This window comes from Microcebus murinus, chromosome 19 (assembly GCF_040939455.1).
Source record: "Microcebus murinus isolate Inina chromosome 19, M.murinus_Inina_mat1.0, whole genome shotgun sequence".
Taxonomy (NCBI): Eukaryota; Metazoa; Chordata; class Mammalia; order Primates; family Cheirogaleidae; genus Microcebus; species Microcebus murinus.
This window is the reverse complement of record NC_134122.1, coordinates 23,161,610-23,180,176: the sequence shown is the minus strand read 5'-3', so window position 1 is coordinate 23,180,176 and position 18,567 is coordinate 23,161,610. Positions and strand designations below refer to the sequence as shown.

General features: G+C 54.0%; 1 long non-coding RNA gene across 2 annotated transcripts; it reads left to right on the top strand.

The window, feature by feature from the left end:
• Positions 1-118: 118 nt before the first annotated feature.
• On the top strand, positions 119-11,977 carry LOC142862392 (uncharacterized). Of its 2 annotated transcripts, XR_012913443.1 has the most exons (5): positions 119-381; positions 3,931-3,983; positions 4,284-4,631; positions 8,641-8,756; positions 11,436-11,977. It is a non-coding gene; the product is annotated as an uncharacterized LOC142862392 (long non-coding RNA). The 2 variants fall into 2 exon arrangements; XR_012913444.1 differs by lacking the exons at positions 3,931-3,983; positions 4,284-4,631.
• Positions 11,978-18,567: the final 6,590 nt, after the last annotated feature.

Genomic DNA, 18,567 nt, shown 5'->3' with positions numbered 1-18,567 from the left:
ACGGAGGAACAGCCTTCCCAGCAGCCCCCAGTCCTTCCCTGCCATCTCATTGGCCAACACCGAGTCACATGCCCGCCCCTGGGCCAATCACTGGCAAGGGGAAGGAGCAGCCATGACAGGCTTTGACCAAGCACGATTCTCCCGCTGGAGCTCTGCGCGTTACCATGCTGACGCGGAAAGCAGGACTGGTCTCTGGGGAGGCAAACAACATATCTGCCACAGGGGAGCGTGTTTAGATGGCATGGTTTCTTTGAGGCGGTGACATCGGAGCAGAGGCCCACGAGGAGTGGAAGCAGCGCAACAGCGCGGGGAAGAGCACTCAGCACCGGAGACGAGTGCAGCGGTCCGAGGCAGACACACAGCCCGTCCAGGCAAACGCAGGTGAAACGGGGCAGGGCGCCCACACGCAGGGGAGATTTCCCCCCGCTGCTGAGGTTCTGGCTTTGCCCGGTCGGCTGCTTCCCCTCTGCCACCCCTCTGCGGAGGCTCTACCCTCAGTCTGGGGCGTTTATGCCGGGAGGAGGGCGAGAGGCATTTGGGCAAAAACGGGGGTGAAAGTCTGGGGGGAATTTCCCAAGAGAAGAGGAGGCAGGGCAGTGTGAGAGACGTGTACGCGAAGAGGAGAGGAGCACATTTTCGAGTGTGACTATGAATGATGTGTTTGCTTCATAATATTCAAGAAACAAGTCTTGGGATTCATTTTTTGGTGGCTGGACTATGTTTCTTGGCTTCAGACACTTCTGAGAGACTGCCTTTGGGTCTCAGTTTTAAAGGGGCTGAGAATGTGCACAGCCAGGGGGTGGACAGCAGCCAGGCCCCATGGGGACAGGGAAACCTGCAGTGTGGTAGAGACTGCCTGCCCCAGCCAGGGCTGAGTGTGGTGTCTCTTCCCAGCTCCTGACTTAGTGAGGTTACATTAGTAGCCCTGTATTGGTGTGGCAGGAACGTTTGTACTTGGGAATTGGGCTTTTCCCCCACTGCGATCCGATCGTGGTGTTGGACCTTTCCTGGCATATCTCTGCCTACACCTGTCTCCCAGCCAGGGGACATCTCTGCCTTTTGCAGTCTGGGTTCCTCTCAGTCCACTTTGAGTCACTCACATCCAGATGCCTTCCAGCCTGGGACCTCAGCTTCCCATCCCTGCAGGAGGAATAGTATTGGACCAGCCTGCTTCAGGCTTGACCCACTCTGGGTGCAGCAGGTTCACATGGCAGAAGGTGGCTTCCAGAAGGAACTGGCCCTTCTCAGAGGTCACTGCTGGGGGGCACCCCAGGGACACCCACTCCTGAGAGTCCACAAGGCCATCCCTGCTCCGTGATTCAGGCCTTTCTCATGGCTGGTCTCATTCCCTGAAGCCTTAGCCGACCAGTAAGTATGCTGAGGAGGAGGAGAAAAAATCCAAGAAAAACACCAGAAGGATGACATTATATGTTGGCAGCTCAGAGAGAGAGAGTGAGCACGCACGCAATAGATAGCTCCCTCGGTGACCTTTCCTTGGCTCACATCTAACTTTTCTCCTGATACAACTATTTCATTGACTTTCTGTGCACTTTTTAAAAAATCAGAAACTGAAAGCAGAGGGCATTTTTGCCCCTAGCCAGCTCACAGGGGCTTCTGGGGAGCAGGGCCGAGCTGTCCTCCACCTAAGGGGTCACAGGGCCTCCCTCCCCACAGGCCTGGGTCCCTGTGCCCTCAGCAGGTCCCCTCCCACCCTGGCACCTGGCCTGGCCTCGGGTTGGAGGAGCTTCAACCCTGCACAGGCAGCTGCCCAAGGTCCCACTGACCTGCCTCCATACTCCAGCCCCGTCCATCACTTTCGTGCATCTCAGAGCGCCTACTTTGGGTGAGGAGGGCAGGGACCACCCTCTCTGGGCCTCTGGGTCTTCTAGCCTTGAAGAAGACCCTCCAAACTAGTCAAAGAGAGACATCTCCTCCCAGGGACTAATGCACCTACTGTGTGTCTGGCTCATTCACATGTGTCCTTTCCAAACCTGGTGTTCATCACCCTCATTTTAAAGCTGGGGAAACTGAGGCTCATGGGTGTGTCTCACAGCTGGAAACAGAGTTAAGACTCAAAGAGGGGAACCTCCAAGTGCTTCCCACCCCTGCCTCGGGGTTTCCTTGGCACAGGCTCATCTGGCTTCCTTCCAAGGGCAGAGGCCAAGGTCAGACAAAATTGAGAAAGCAGTGCTGAAAAAGGAGGGGGATGGGCCATGATACTGGGCTGCAGGTGGGGACTTGGCTCAGCCTTTCCCCCCCAGCCACTCCTCCTTGCGGCTGAGTGTCCCCACATGTCCACTTCCTGCCTTGCTCCTGGTGTCAACTACGCCCTCTGCCCCCAGGAGCACCTAGGCTTTTCCCTCCAGGCAGGGCCACACAAGGCTGTCCTGGCCAGCATCGGGAATCCACGGGCTCCTGGGCGTAGGCAGGAGTTGCATCTGCACCAGGCAGAGGTGGGTGAGGAGGGGGCATGGGGAGAAGAGGAGAAAAGATTTTTGGCTTTCTGGTTTGTGTGGATACTAAAATTAGCCGTTTGTGAATGAGGGAGCCAGAGCGCACGCCCTCTCCTCTCAGCACAGGCTGCTTTGAAGCCCCAGGTGCTTGGCTAAAAATTGTATTGAAAGTTTCCACGTTGGTTGGGGTGACTAGAAATGAATCTCTAATACAGGAATTTCTTTCTTTCCTATCGCATATCATATTTGCTTCTGATCTTGTTTTGACCGATGCTGCATGCCTCCCCCAGCCTGTCTGAGGGGTGGGATGTGAATGTGGGTACAAGGCTGTGAAATTGCATTCGCCTGTGCGTGTGTGTGTGAGAGAGACAGACAGACAGAGAGGGAGAGAGGAAGGGAGGGAAAGAGAACAGAGAGAGAAAAACAAAAAGAGACAGACACAGAATCAGGGAAGCCATTAGCTCCCCAAGAACAAGACTAGCTCTTACCACACCGTGTCCCCAGCCAGAGGCCCAGCACAAGGTGGACTGTAGGCATCTTGGTGACATGAGAACTGGCCCCAGCTGTGCTTGGCCATGCATCACTTTGCAGTAAGGAGTCCTCAGGTGTGTGTGGGCTGGGAGATACCTGTGACGTGGGATGACGGGGATCCTAGGAATGGGAAGGGGACATCTGAGCTCTGAGACAACTTTCCGTGAGGACCAAGTGAGCTCATGCAAGCAAACTGCCAAATTGGCACCTCCAGCCCAGCTGGGTTAAACTGCCAGCCTAGAGAAGCCAGGGCCCCTTGACTTCTCCACATGGATTTCCTCAAAATCAACATCCAAAACCAAACAAACTCGATATTTTCTCCCTGGAAAGAGGAAATCTATTCCTCTTCCCCTTTCACAAATGGCACCCTGACCCGCCAGCCACTCAGGCTGGAAACCCAAGACTCAGCCCCGGTTCCCAGCTGACCCCAGACAGAAGCTTCGAATCCCCTGCCTCTCCCCAGCCCCACCACCTGCCCCATATGAGCCATGAACCCCTTGGAAATGTGAAAGCCCAGGGACCCCTTTTTACATGTGTAAAGTAAAACACATAGGATTGCAAAGAAAACCAGCTTTGTTGAAATACAGTTATCAAAATATTTAAAGAGCAAATTCGCGATCTGGTAATTTATGTGCTTTTTTGTGAATGCATTAAATAACAAGATTCAATAACAAGCTCTAGTGACGGGGCCAACATCTGTCGTTACTTCAAAGTCGTGACGAGCATAAGTGGTGTTCATTCAGAGGTACCTGCGACAGCTGCGGTGGGATAGGAAGAACCCGTGTTCTGTGGGGGGAACAAGTTCCAGGTGCTGCCCCACACCCTGTGGTTTGTTGCCTCCATCCATTGTGGCAGGAAATGCCAACTTTCAATGAGGGGTCAGGGAACATAAAGATGTCATTTTTTCCAGTCGAAATTCACAGACCCCTGGGTTTTCCATTCACAGATTCCAGTGAAGAACCCCTGGTGAAGGAATCTTTCTGGAACACAAACTGGAAGGTCACTGTCCTGCTTTATACCCTCCGATTGGAAGCTGCTGGAATTAAATGAAAACAACTTACCCTGCCTACATGGCCCAGCCCCTTCCAGAACCTTCCTCCTCCTACCCTCTACATCCAGCCACCTGGCCCTCTGTTGGGTTGGGGAACTCTTTCTGTCCAAGGCCTGTGTGTTCCCTCCCTGGCCCTTTCTCCCTTCGTCTCCTCCCCCTAGGGCAGGTCTTAGCGCCAGCTTGTCCCTGCACTTTCTCTTTCTTTCTTGATGCCTTGTTTTTCTTTCTTTTTGTCTCTCACCCTGCAGCTGATGGAACTATGTACCCACCCCCACCACCTGTGCCTGCGACCTTATTTGGAAATAGGGTCTCTGTAGATATAATCAGGTTAGGTGAGGTCATGCAAGGTTAGAGTGGCCCTCGATCCAGCAGCAATGTCCACATAAGAGAGAGAAGGAGGTGTGGACACAGAGACCCAGAGAAGCCCAGCTGAGAGGGAGGCACAGATGGGAGTGGTGTGGCCACTAGCCAAGAACCCCAGAAGCCTCCAGAAGCTGGGAGAGGCAGGAGGGATCCCCCTACCCCAAGACTTCGGAGTGAGTGAGGTCCTGCTGACACCTTGACCTCAGACTTCCAGCCTCTGGAACTGTGAGAGGGTAAGTTTCTATTGTTTTAAATCACCTGGCCTTCAGTGATTTGTTACAGCAGCCGCAGGGAGCTCATACACACCCAGACTAGAAGTTAAACTTCAGAAGAGCAGGGACCCTGCCTCATAGTCACTGCTTCACATGCCTGCTACACAGTAGGGACTTAGGAAGTGTTATTAGAAGGGTAGATGTGTTTTCAAACACCTAAGCGTCCGTCCACATGTGAGACATTGTTTCCTCCTCCTGGGTCTCAATGCTGACACTCCCAGCCACTGCATCCACCTCACCGCAGACATCACCATGTGGGTCTGCAGTCAGGATTGGCCCGGCTGCTCCCACCCCATCGGGACCCTTCCTGAATCTCCTTCGCCCTCCCTTTCCACACCCAGCAGAGCCTGGAGCATGTAGGAAGTGCTTGATCAAGGAATGTTTTTTGTTGCTTTTTATTTATTATTTATTTATTTGAGACCAAGCCTTGCTCTGTTGCCCAGGCCGGAGTGCAATGGCATCATCATAGCTCACTGCAGCCTCCATCTCCTAGGCTCAAGCAATCCTCCCACCTCAGCCTCCTGAGTAGCTGAGACTATGGGCATAAGCCACCACACCCTTCTCAAGGAACATTACAGAGATAGGGTCCAGGGCCAGGGAGCCCAGCCCTGCCACACAGCTCGGAGATCAAGGTGTGGTGTGGGGACAGGTACTGAGCAGCGAGCCAGGGCCCATTCTGGGCACGCTCTGGAGTCAGGGCCTTGTGAGGGCTGAGGGCCCCATACCCGAGGCCCCTCTGGCCATCTCACAGGTGGCTCTGACCTTGAGCATGGCTGGGGGAGGCTTCCCAGACCCCCAAAACAATCAGGAACACAGACGCTCAAACAAAACGAGCTTGGGAGGTCTGGCTCAGAACTCACCCCTAAAAGCCTATCGTTCTCTGTCCTAGGAGACCCTGACAGCTTAAAATTCACAGCTATACAGACACACACATTTGCCTTTTGTCCTGGTTGAGAGCGAGGGAAGTTATGCTGTGAACAGGAGTCAAAGGAAAATGGATGGAGCTGGTCCTTCCCCACGAGTGAGCGCAGGGGATGCAGGCTGGGGTCCCTCTGCTGCAGTCGCCCCTCCTAGGGCTGAGCCGGGGGCAGCACCAGCCCAGCTGAGGTTGGGGTACTGACAGAAAGGGACTGGGCCAGCTGCACAGAGACCCTGGCAGGACCAATGTCCTGCTGCATCTCGGGTCACAGCTGGGGAGCAGAGTGGCCAGCTAAGGGACAGGGATACTGCTGTGGAAATGTGATTTCCTACCCCTCGACCACCACCAAAGCGGCTCTTAGTGGTGCAGGAGGGTGTTGGGAAGGAGGTGTGCACGATACCCACAAACCTGGAGAAGGGGCCAACTCGGATGCCAGTGTCGGGAAAAAGCTCAGCTCGGCTTATTGATCTGGGAGGGAATGCATTAAATATCTCTGTTAATCTGGCGCTGTGCCGCTCACACTTTATTATTATTGTTATCAGCCTCCAGGATTTACGATGTCATCTGCTTGAATTACTATCAACGGCTATATTTTTTGAGGGACTTTCTTTTCTTTTTCTTTCTTTTTTTTTTTTTTTTAGGGGCTCTGTGTGTGTTCATGCATCAGTTTCAGCTAATGAATTTCTGCTGGGAAGACGGCCAGTGCCCTCTAGTGGTGGGAAGGGCTCCGCTGGGCTCTGAGTGTGCCTGCACACATTTGTGAGTTTGTGTAGGTGTGCATGTGCACATGTGTGTTTGGCTGTGCACACTGGAGTGTCCAAGCTTGCTGGAGTGTGAGCTGTCAGGTCTGTGGTCGGGCACGCGCCAGTGCTGGGCCTTCACTGTGATCCCACACGCATGCATGAAGACCCCACTCTGACTTTCCCTTCACCCATTGGTGGCCTTGCTCCCTCCAATCTGTGCTGCCCCCCAGAGCATCCCACCCTCTTTACATTCACCCAAAAGGCCAGCTCCCAGCTCAGTAGACCCCACCCCACCCCAGGCCCATGACCCACCTTCAGCCAGAGCAACAGGAAGGAGCAACTGGGACCCCATCCCCTGATCCAGAGTCCTGTAATCCTTAGTGACATAAATGCCCCAGGATTAAGCTGTTCCGTGTTGTGCAAAGACTCAGCCCAATCCTGGTCACCTCGCACGCAGGCCACCACTTCATGCACCAGCTTGCTGGAGTGAGGAGGTATTGATCTCCCTTCTGCAAACAACAGGGAGCCAAAGGGCAGGTTCTTATTGCTTCTCCTCCCAGCCCCCAAGTGACCTGGGCTTCCTGAGGCCTGATACCACCCTGGAAGTCCCCAGGCCTGGATGCAATCCAAGCATCCTCATCCCTGGCCAGGGCAGGCTGTGTGGAGGGGAAATTCATCTCCAGGGGCCGTGTGGTCACTGAATGCTCCCATGAAAGAGGCTTTGGGGGAAAGGTCCCAGGCTCGGGCCTGGCTCTACCACTCATGACCATGTGCAAATGAACAAGTGGCTCAGTCCCCTGGGCCTCAAGGTTTCCAACTGTAAAATGGGCCAAGATGCATGAAATTGAAAACCAACACTGCATATATGATTACATATTTATGCAGTGACTTATGGTTAAGCACATATGTGATAACTAGAAATTCTTGCCATGGAAAAAAATTAATAATCCATTGAGGATGTGGCTGTTCCCCAGGAGGCAGAGGAGGGAAGGATTGGGGCAGAACATGAGGGGAGGAGGCTTCAGGAATGTCTGTCCCATTTACCCTTGAGGAAGTCCGGAAAAGGTACCTGCACAGGAAGTGTTGGAATGCAGCGGAGGTAGAAGGCAGGTGTATTCTGCTGCTCTGTGTTGGAATTAGTTCTCAAGAAGATACAGTAGTGAAAGGAAGTGGGACATAAGGCCCCCTTGAAGGCTGCGGGGAGGATGGATGCCAGCATTGAGCCAGTGCCTGGCTCAGTGGGTGCTTGTTCCAGTCCATCCCTGCTATCTGCGGCCCTGCACCCCACCTCACGGCACCTGGCCTAGCCCTGACCCTGGACCTTCATCCCTGTGAAGGCCAAGCTATTCCCAGTCCCTTCCCAGAACCCCAGGAGAGCCCCATGGTCAGTCAGTCTTGCAAATGGGTTTGCTTTCACTTGAGGTTTGCACATTTTAACAATAGCCTGCTGCCAGACCTCAGCCCAAAAGAACTCAGTTGCAGGCTTGGGCTAAGGCAGTGTTTCCCAGCTTGCTAGGTGATTTTAGAGGGTGCACACACTTTGTAAAAATAATACATAGGTAAGTATATATGTAATATATATAAATAATATATATCCATATCTGTATATATTACATACCATATAATATAATATGAAGTATATTGGAGACATATTTATTTTTGTATTATCATCTGTTTTGGCAAGCATTGCTGCTGTCCCATAAATCAAGGCTATAAAGTTTCCTTTTATAATCTGTTTGAATTGGGAAAACAAAGTGATTAGATTTAAAGAAAGATGCAGCAGGGTCGAGATGGCACACGGTGCCAGTCAAGGTTCTTGCACACAGCCAGGTGTCTGAGTGGGCCCAAGCCTGCCTGTGCCTGCTGGCCGGGCGCATGCCTGGTGCTGGTGGGGCCACCCGGAGAACTGGCACCTTTTCCTATACACCAAGGTAGCACCTGCTCACTAAAAATTGTGAGGATAGAATTGGAAGTCTGGAAAAGAGAGGGACAGCAGAGAACCCAGCCCCCTTCCATCTCGTGGCCCAGAGCAACCTACCTCCTTCCCATCCCTTCCTTCCCAGACCCAGGTCTGACCACGCCTCGCCATGCCCATGCCTCTGGGCTGGTTCCAGCTCTCCCACTCTCGGGCTGTGTGACCTCAGGCAAGTGCCTTTCCTTTTCTGGGCCGGAGTCTCTCCACCTATAAAATCAAAGAGTGGGAGCTGAAGATTCCTAGTGGGTTCTGAAGGTGCCTCCAGCACAAACAGTCTGAGACTCTCTTTCTCCACCAGTTTCTGCATCTAAACCAATGGCTTCTCCTTGACAGATTCCACCTGGAGCCAATGGATTTATGCCTCGCTCACCAGCCTCAGCCTAATCAACCTGTCCCAACTTTCTGACAGTGCTGCCTACCGGCCTCTCCACCGCCCTGGCACAGAACAGGTGGGACTGAGAGCAGGACTGGCCCAGGGAGCCCCAAGCCAAGGCCTGCACTTGGACCTTGGGGCTCTGGGTGCTCATGGGTGGCACGTGGGAGAGCACGGAGTGGGGAGGGGTCTACCCACAGGCCCTCAAGAGCCAGGCAAGCCCACTCTACTCATGGGGACCTGTGGCCTGCAGCTGAGACGGCGTGTCCAGGGGCACACAGGAGGCCACTGGCAGGGCCCGGACAAATGTCCAGGTGCCCTGATGGGGTCTCCACAGTGGAAGAGGCAGGGATCAAGCCTCAGCCTCCCAGGCAGGTCGGGGGTGGGGGACAGCTCCTCATTGGCACCTCTGCCCCTCCATGCAGCCCCTGCCCCAGGCAGGTGCAACACTGGTGAGCCAGGTAGGGATGATCCCTGCTCCCAGGATACCTCCCAGCCCCTCTGGGAGGCCTTCTCACTGGGCCCTGAGGAGACCATTGTGGGGGATGCTGGCCTGGCCCCCAGCCCTGGCCACTGATGGCACATTGCCTGGTGAGCTTGGCACAGGGTCTGGGAAAGCTCCACTGTGGGACCACAGCTACTGCAAACCTCGTCTCTCTGGGGCCAGATGTCCACCAACATGACTCATGTCGTCTGTGAAATGCTTGCAGTGCAGATACTCTCATCTTTCCAACTTACAAATGAGGAAACTGAGGTTCAGAGACCGGAAGGGGCTTCCCAAGGCCAAGAAATGTGCCACTGGGATTTGAAGCCAGGCCAGCCTGCCCCAAAGACATTATCCCCCCAGAGCAGGTACATGCAGATGGGTGAGGGCCACACAGATGCCCCTGGGAGCAGCGCCCAAGTCTCCACAAGCCTGAAACACCATGCTAATACCGAAGTTAGGAGCAGCGGGTTTTAATGCATCATTTTGGATGCCATGGAGAGATGAAGGAGTCGGAGGTTCCCAATGAGTCCCGAGAAGTGTTACCCTTCCCCTCCCCCAGCATCTCCCCCTCACCTGGCAGAGCTTCCAGTTCCCGCAGAGGGCAGGGATGAGGACCCCTCACCCCAGCCTCCTGGAGGCTTATACCCAAGCATGGCAGGAGTGACCAGATGGGGGGTGCACTTTGCCCATTGCCCAAGGCTTGCAGGTGCTAGAAACATTGGGGTGCAGGCGCCACCCGGGTGCTCATCCTTCCCTTCTATAGGACTGGCTTCAGGCCCCCCTTGCAGAAGGAATCCCCATTCTGGGGCTGAGCCCACCCCTGCCTGGGCACACCCTTGCCCCCTACCGTGAGCTGGGATATAAATTAAAATTCAATTTCATTAAAGCCAGTGAGCAATCAATCCCTGGCTCTAGCTAACAATGCTGGGCAGGGGGCCTCTGCTGCCTCCATGGCTGTAATTCACTCGGCCTCCCCTGCTCTTGTTCGCAAACTGCTAGAGCTGCACTTTCCGCCCAAATTTATGGCACTGGCAGCGTCTGGGGCCTGAGTTACAGCTGCAGGTTTGATCGGGGACTGCATTATTCTGCATCTAATCCTCACGCTTGACAGCCCGGGAAGGGCCTGTTGTCTTCCCAAGCTGGGCATTGTCCTCTGGTTGGCCAGGCCTGGGTGTAGGGGGTTCTTAGGACAGGGCTCTGAGCCCCCGACGCCCAGGCAGGACACCACAGTCAGAGAACTCAACCCACACCTGACAACCACCCTCCCATTTCACAGATCGGCAAACTGAGGCATAGAGAGATTGTCTGAGGACCCTGTGGGTCAATGCTAAGCCTCTGCACCTTAGAAATACTGCCCCTGGGCACAGCAGTGGTGCCTGTGAGTGCCCACTGCAGCATTGCTGATAACAGCCCAAAGTCAGAGAAAAAGAACAAGCAGCCATCAACAGGCCACAGAGCACATGGACAGGGGACCCATGGAATTCTGGGCTTGTGGAAAACAGCAGGGCAACCCGGTGGGTCCCAGCATGTCCTGGAGACAGTGGCCCAAGGGAGACACAATAGTAGAACATTGCCCAACTATCGTGTGGACAATGCACGCAGGAAGCACATACGCCGAATGTGCAGGCTTGCGCACGCACAGAGAAGTCCGGAAATATAGATTCCACAGTTACCTCTGGGAACCATAAAGATTTTTGCCAGACTCGTATTTCCTCAGCGTAGGGCATCTGGCTGCATCTGGAAGTTTCCACACCCCTATCTGGGCCTCAGATGTTTTACTGCTGGTCCATGGAGGAGGCTCAGCTATTCATGCCAGACTCCCACCCATACATAGGGTGTGACCTGCTGGGACACTGGGCGCCTCCCACAAGGGCTGGGGCAACCAGCCCAGGCTCCCTGACCTCTGACCCCATTGGCAGCCTCAGGGCAAGGGGTGCTGACTCATGGTTCCTTCAGGGCATTGGCCCCCAGGAGAAGCTGGGACTTATCCAAAGTGCAGCCCGAGGCAGCATTTCCTGACCTCCTCAGATACACTGTGGACTCTGAGTCATTTGTGGCCAGGCTGGGCCTGCACTTCTGCCTGCAGCTTCCACCAACCGGACTGGTGGCCGTGCAGCAAGTACTTGCCTGTATAGGGGCCAATAAAAGGTGGTTCCCTCCCATTTGGCATTTTTCTTTTCTGAGCACCAGTGTCAATTATGGTCTCCTTTGTATCCCTGAGGGCTATGAGCAATTTCCAGACACCCTCCCTACCTTCCTGCCTTCCAGGGACCCATAGCTTGGAGGAGAAGCAGAACCAACCTGCAGGGAGTCAGAGGAGGACCCAGGAGAGCTCACGCCAAGGGGGGCAGCTGCCCAGCTTGGGCAGCACATGTGTGCTGCACATAGACATGCATATGTGCACACAGACACACATGCACATGTGCAAACCTGCACATATGCAAAAACACACTCAAGTCACGCACAGATGCACACACACTTACACTCATGCTCCAGCCATGGTGAACTCTTTGCTGTTCCCCTTCCTGCCTGTGCCTGGGCTATGCCCCTCCTGTGTCTAGCTATCTCCTGCTCCTTCAAAACTGAGCAGTGGTGGTGGCTGCCCGTGACACCTGCCCCAGGTTCCCTCTCCTAGACACACAAGTAGTTCACACTTCCTGCCCCCTTGAAGTCTGGCTGCACCATGTGGCCAATGGACCACGTGAGACCCTCCAGTGTCATCTCCCCCAAAGACCAGCACACACTGACAATAGGTACCAGAAATCCAAGGACAGCTGCCCTGGAGAGCTGCAGGCACCCACGGCCAACTTGTGTGACCAAGAAATGAAGTTTTGTTGTCCTGAGCGACTAAGGCTTGAGAGCATTTGTTATGGAGCATAACTGTAGCCTAACCTGACTATCATATACACCAGCCCAGGTGGTATCTCCTCCTAGAAGTGTTCCTGGATGGCCATCCCTCCCACCCCACCACAGAACAACCTGAACTTCCTCCATTAACACCCCCAGCCTGTCCTAGAACTGCCCGTGCACGGGTCCATGCCCCCAGACAGTACCCTCACAAGAGGAAGGAGTTGGCCTCTTGGGGTCTTAGCTCCTACCAGGGCCCAGCAGAAGGTGGAGGCTCAGTAAGTGACTGAGGGATGAAAGTATGAGTTAACCAAGAGTTGGAAACAGATTTGGACGAGGGGCAGCCATCAGATGGGAGAAGATGAGGAGGGTGATCCAGGCGGAGGCCGGCATGGGCAGTCACAGAGGCAGAAAGGTGCCAGAGGAAGAGGGTGCCTGGGCTGCGAGAGGCCCCGCCTGGCCGGGTGGGGAGTGGCAAGAGGTGAGCTGGGAGATTCAGAGTGAAAGTCCCCGTGTGAGTATTACTGAGCACTAATTCAGCGTGGCCCACGATTCCTGACCCTGCACCAGGACAATCCCGAGAACTTGTCCCCAGCCTGGACGTTCAGGGCCCAACTAACCTCGCTGGTAGGGCACAGGCTAAGCTCAGCCCCACCGGGCAGTCCTCAGTCCCACCCCCTTCCACCAGACCCTGGCACCTCCCAGGTGACATCCTTCCCCATCCTGTGCGCCCTTTGGTGGGAGGGGGGGATGGCAGCCTCTCCCCAGGAGCAACCCTGGAGGGGCTGAGCTGTCCTTTGCTCACCCACTTGGCTTTTTTGTAAGTTGAAATGTATTTTTTTCTCTTTCCTAATTAACTCCCTGCCACCCTGCTTGCAGTAAAGCCTGATTTATCTCTGGTTTTCTGCATTCAGGGGACAGGCTATTTAATCTCAGCTGCGTGGACTCCAACACACTGTCTCAATGAAATGCAGATCCCTCATCCTGTTAGCATCCTGCCAGCACTCCTCCATCTTCCCGCTGTCCACAGGCGGGGCTGGCCGGGCTGCCACTGCCATAAATCACACGGGCTCTCTTATGATAATGCACTGTGCCCTCTGGCCACACCTGTCAGTGTGGCCTGGGACTCTGCCGAGCCAATCAGCTGCTCACGTGCACGGGCAGGGCCTTGCTGGCTCACCCACTGGGAAGCCAGAGGGTAGATCCAGGTGTGCACCGGTCTAGCCCCCTGTGGCTGATGCTTTTGGTGCCCTACCCACGTCCCCTTGGCCACACCCAGAGGTCACCTGCAGGCAGTCCCCACACAAGCTTTCTGGGGCATCCTGACCAGGAGCACACATGGCCCATTCGCTCAGCTCAGCACCCCTACAGTTGAGGACACTGCGCCACCTCCCACAAGCCTGCTTCCTGAGTGTTCCATGATGCCCAACTCTTCTCCTAATTGTGGGGAGTTTTTGTTTCCTCGAGGGACCCCTTTGCTGTTCCCCACAGGTTGGCTTCCACTTTTCCAGAAGACACCTGTGTCCCGTGCATATCAGAGGATGTGGCTAAAGCTAGGAGGAGTAAAGAAAAGAGAAGGATTTTCTAAGTCCACATGCTGGTGAATCTGACTCTGCTATTCCCCAGTTTAGGTCCTTCTCTTTTTTTATTTTAGAGACCAGGTCTCACCCTGTCACCCAGGATGAAGTGCAGTGGCATCATCACAACTCACTGCAACCTCCAACTCCTGGGTTCAAGCCACCCTCCCACCTCAGCCTACCCAGTAGCTGGGACCACAGGCCTGCACCACCACGCCCAGCTAATTTTCCTATTTATTTTTAGAGATAGGACTATGTTGGACTATGTTGTCCGGGCTAGTCTCTAACTCCCTGCCTCAAGCAATCCTCCCAGCTCAGCCTCCCCAAATCCTGGAATTACAGGCCTGAGTCACTGTGTCCACCACCACTTTAGGCCCTTTACATCAGTCAGCTCTGGCTGCATAACAAACAGCCCCAAAACCTCAGCAGCAGAAAACAGTATGTATTTCTTGTATCCTGCTGATCTAGTCTGGGTTCCCTGGACTGGTCCCAAGCTATGGGTGAGGTTCAAGCCTATGGCTAGACAGGGCTGTTCTTCTCAAGGCAAAAAAAGAGGAGGACAAGAAGGCAAGCCCCACCATGAAGTGCACCTCAAGCCTCTGCCCTCACCACGTCCTCCACAGCCCACTGGCCAAAGCAAGTCTCTTGGCAGAGCCCAAAGTCAAGATGTAGACAAGTGAACGGTTGTGAATGATAATATTACCTACCACACCCCACAACATGTGCAGATCCCTGAATCTGTTGCTCTAGTTCTCATCAAAGCATAAGCTTGCTGACTGAGTTTGCAACGGTTAAGACCAGGCATGATCAGCTTTTTGGGAAGAAAGTCCTGACTGCTCTCCCGGAGGGTGTCACTCTAGTCTGGCCTCTTGCAAGGATAGAGATGCTGTGGTCAGCAACTCCCAACCTCAGTCTTCACCAGCACGTTGTTCCATTCAATCCATGGCATTCCCTGGGAACATCACGGTGACAGACCTCACAATGGCAATGAATAATTAGATTCCTACCGCCTCCCATGGCCACAGCCTAATGGGGGAGACAGGGAAGCCCACTCTCCATGCAGGAACAAAATCAGTTCCGGAACAAAGACACAGCCATCTTCCCCAGAGCCTTAAGGACAGAGTAAGGAAAGCAATGCCCACAGGTCGAGAAGAGGGGACATTTGGGCTGGGTATCAATGGGTGCATAGGAGCCTGACAGGCAGGAGAGGAGGGGAACAGAAGGGCATGTTCTGGGCAGAGCAGGAACAAGGCCTGAGCATGCACAGCTTACATAGCAGGTTTTGGGTTTTTTTGGTTTTATTTTTTTGGGTTTTTTCTGTTTTTTCTTTTTGGTCTGTTTCAGAAATTGTGTGTAGGGCCCGACCATCTTGACCGAAGCATGCCGTTACCATGGCACCCAACGCCACATCTGGCACCACATGAACATGCTCCTCTGACTGCGAACAGATGGATGGATTTCTTTTCCTGCAGAATGAACACATGAGCTCTATTTCATGATGACAATCACCCAGGTGGTTTTTGACAAGTCCTAAGTTGGGTCCCCAGATGCATTTTGTACCGAAGACCCTGGCTACATGCCTCACGGCCTGAAGGCCTAATGTGCTCTCTGTCCCCATTTGGCCACTGTCTGGGTGTGGGGCCCAGAGCAAGCCTCAGCCTAAGTGAAATGAGGAGATTACACTAGACCAGGGTGTTTTCAAACTTGAGTGGGTCTTAAGAATCATCACGAAAGCTTGTGAAATGCAAATTCCTGGACTCCACCTCCAGATATTCTGATTCTATAGGTCTGGAATGAGGACAGAGAATCTGCATTTCTAATAAGCTGTCAGGTGTGGCTACTGGTTTACAGATCGCTCTGGACTCCAGCCCCAGACCCCTTCTTACCTGCATCGGACAGAAATCTCTTCCACCTCTTCTGGGGCTCGAGCCAGCTGCATCAGGCAGGAGTGGCTGCAGTGCCAGAGGGAGCATTGGGCCGCATTCCCAACACTGGCTGGTGGGCCTAGGGCCCGCCATGGGGGAGCTGGGTTTGAGCCAGTCTGTGCGTTGGAATCATACTGAATTCATGGACAGGACCCATAGGCCCTTGCCACCTGCACAGCCTCACCTCAGACCACACCTCCTGCCCACCACGGGCTGCCGGGTCCCTTCTGCGTAAACCTGGCCCTCTGACACTCATGGCCACCTCCCCAGGAAGACTCCCAGACCTTTAGTGCCCTGATACGTGTGTTGTATCAGCCCCTGCATCATTCCCATGGCAGCAATGCTGCCATACCGTGGTGACCCTGGCAGTGTGCCGCTCAGATCTGCCTTCCGTAGCCAACTGCCATGGGAGTGTCATGAGCTTATGGCCCCTGGAGGCAGCACCTGGGACGTGCAGGGGACCAGGCCCTGGCCATTACTGCCCTACCCAGCACTTCGCTAGAGCTCCCCGTGAGCCTGGATGGGATTTTCTCAGTGATCCCTCCCCTTCTCCTCCCACAGTTACCAGCCTTGCATCACGGCCCAAAGGTGCTCCCTCCCCACCCTTGTGCCCTCTGCCTGTATCTTGCACAGGTGTTGGCTTTCATAGACCTTTTGCACATCCACCTGTCCTGGCATCTGCTTCCCAGACAACCAAACTGACACAAGTAACCAAGTTAGTAACTCTCTGATGAGTTTCCTCAAGTCGTCCCCTCCATAGACTGTGAGCTCTGTGAGGGCAGGGCCTGCATCCTTCTCGCTCATCGCTGAACTCCCAGCACCTCGCACAGAGCTCCGCAGGCCGTGTGTGCCAACAACCACCTGCTGCATAACCCAGCCGGTTAATGAGGACACCGGGGGAGGAGGCAGGGGGCAGCAGACCGTGGGCCTCACAGGCTTCGTACGGACCTGGATTCAGATGCTGACTCCCTCACTTATAAGATAGATGAACTTGGACAAGTTTGTGAACACTCTGAACCTCAGTTTCTTCATCTGTAAACTGAGGATGATGATACTGACCTTGCAGAATTGTTGTAAAGACTCAACAAATGGGTATAAAGTACTTAGCATGTGGTGAACGTCCAAAACTTGAGACACTAGAAATATTAACTGGGCTGGACACACAGCTTCATTGTGTTTTATTCTTCATTGTAGTGTAATTCATACACCGCAAGATTCACTCTTTTGGATGTAGCGCTCTAGGTAGGCATGGACGCAGACGTACAAGCACTGCCACCACCAGGCGACAGAAGAGTCCATCACCCCAAAACAGCATGCTCTCCCCCACCCCCACACAATCAGTCATCTGCTCTGTCCCTACAGTTGTCCTTTCCAGAATGTCATGTAAATGGAGTCGTACTGTACCCACCCCTTGGGCCTGGATCAGCCCATGTCTTGTGTGCCAGCTTTTTGTCCTTTCTTGTTGCTGGGCAGTGTTCCACTGCCTGGGTGTTTGTCCGTTTCCTGGTGGAAGCACGTGGTTTCTGCTGTTTGGCTGTTGTGTGCTAAGCCACCGTAAACACTCCCATGCAGGTTTTTGTGTGACCATAAGTTTCTATCCCTCTTGGGTATATATCTAGGAGTGGGGTCCCTGGGGTATATATAGTGTCTGTGTGACACTTTATAGGAAAATGCCAAATTGTTTTCCAAAGTGACTGCGTCGTTTTGCATTCCTGCCAGTTGCTCTGCGTCCCTGTCAGTGCTTAGTATTAGCCGTAGTTTTTTTTTCTTTTAATTTTAATTTTAATCATTATAACAGATGTGTCTCTCACTGTGGTGCCTTTCACTAATGGCTAATGATGCCAAATGTCTTTTCACATGCTGATGTGCCGTCCAAAAATCATTTTTTTAGTGAAGTGACTATTCAAATCTTTTGCCCAATTTTTATTAGGTTTTTTTTTAATTACCAAGTTTTGCAAGCTCTTTATATATGCTGGATACAAGTCTTTTGTCAGAAATGTGTTTTGCTGCAGCCTCATTTTAAGATCCAGGCCCAATCCCCAAAGTGACTCTCCACGCCCCTTAAAGTCACAGTCATTTATTTGTGAAGCAAATCTGCACCACCACCCCTTGGTGGCCTGGTCAGAGCCCCACAGCCAGGGGCTGGAGAGTGCGGAGGAGGCTGGGAGCAGTCCCTGAAGTAAGAGCTGCTGGGGTGGGAGGAGTCAGCCAGGCAAGAGAGGAGGAGAAAGCATGCTGGGGGCAGGAGAAGGAGAGAATATTCTAGACCTGCTCTGCCCAATATGGTAACCATTAGCTCAGCCACCCAGTGGGGGGTTGGTTGAGCTGTGCCCCCTAATCCTGCTAACTTTGCATTCTCACAAACACCCTATGAGCTAAGGACCACTGTTATCCCCATTTTACAGATGAGCAAGCTGAGGCAGATTTTGGCTCAGTAATTTGCCCGAGGTCACAGCCAGGAAGTGGCAGAGCAGGGATTAGGACCCAGGCTGTCTGACTGCCCAGGCGACACTGAGCACAGGCCCACCTGCCCGCCCGCTAAGCCCAGGGAGGGATGGGACAGGAAGGGAGGTGGTGACACCCTGGGGAAGGGGCACTGCCTTTGAGAGTCAGAGCAGGGGTCCTAGGAGACCATCAGCCGCTCCTTGGGCATGTGGGAAAGGGCGGCCCAGAGCAGGCGAGAGGTCACAGGCACGAACAGCACTGGGACAAAGCACTCTTTGCCCACAAAGGGAAGGAAAGCAGTGAAGTCTGTTGGCTCAAGTATCTCAAAAAGCCCCCATGGAGCCCAGCTGGGCCCAGATCAGGCGCTCAGCTGTGTCTGGGGCTGTCCCTCACCTGCGCCTCCACCTGAGCCTCCTGCCCACCGCAGCCAGGCCCTGTCCACGGGACTCCTGGGGCCACCACAGCCCTGCTCCTTCCTCCTGGGGGACCCACCAAGGCAGACTCCCCTGGGTATGTGCCACCTCTTGGGAGCCAGAGGTGTGAGGGGAAGCTGTGTGACTACGCAGAGGCGTGGGTGTGTGTGGCTGTGCATGTGTGCGTGTGACT